Source organism: Penaeus monodon, chromosome 32 (assembly GCF_015228065.2).
Source record: "Penaeus monodon isolate SGIC_2016 chromosome 32, NSTDA_Pmon_1, whole genome shotgun sequence".
Classification (NCBI taxonomy): Eukaryota; Metazoa; Arthropoda; class Malacostraca; order Decapoda; family Penaeidae; genus Penaeus; species Penaeus monodon.
The window spans coordinates 11,135,008-11,135,239 of NC_051417.1; the positions used below are offsets into that span (position 1 = coordinate 11,135,008).

Genomic DNA, 232 nt, shown 5'->3' on the forward strand with positions numbered 1-232 from the left:
TTTACAAAATGACTAATTTTGCAGGGGAACTCGTCTTTATTCATGAATGACAGTTTAAGAAGTAATCTGTTGAGGATATACTGGTACTTGGATGTTGTAGTCTTATGGTTACCTGAAAACACAAGCACACCAGCTACTCAAATTGCATTTACAGGAAAATATATTGTCTTTGTGATACAGACTCTGATATTTTCTCTTGTCAGTTCATCCATCACAAAAAAATAAAGGAAAT

The 232-nt window shown here is 33.2% G+C and overlaps 1 pseudogene; it reads right to left on the bottom strand.

The window, feature by feature from the left end:
* Nucleotides 1–232, bottom strand: part of LOC119593549 — a 17,928-nt pseudogene that overhangs the window by 1,178 nt on the left and 16,518 nt on the right.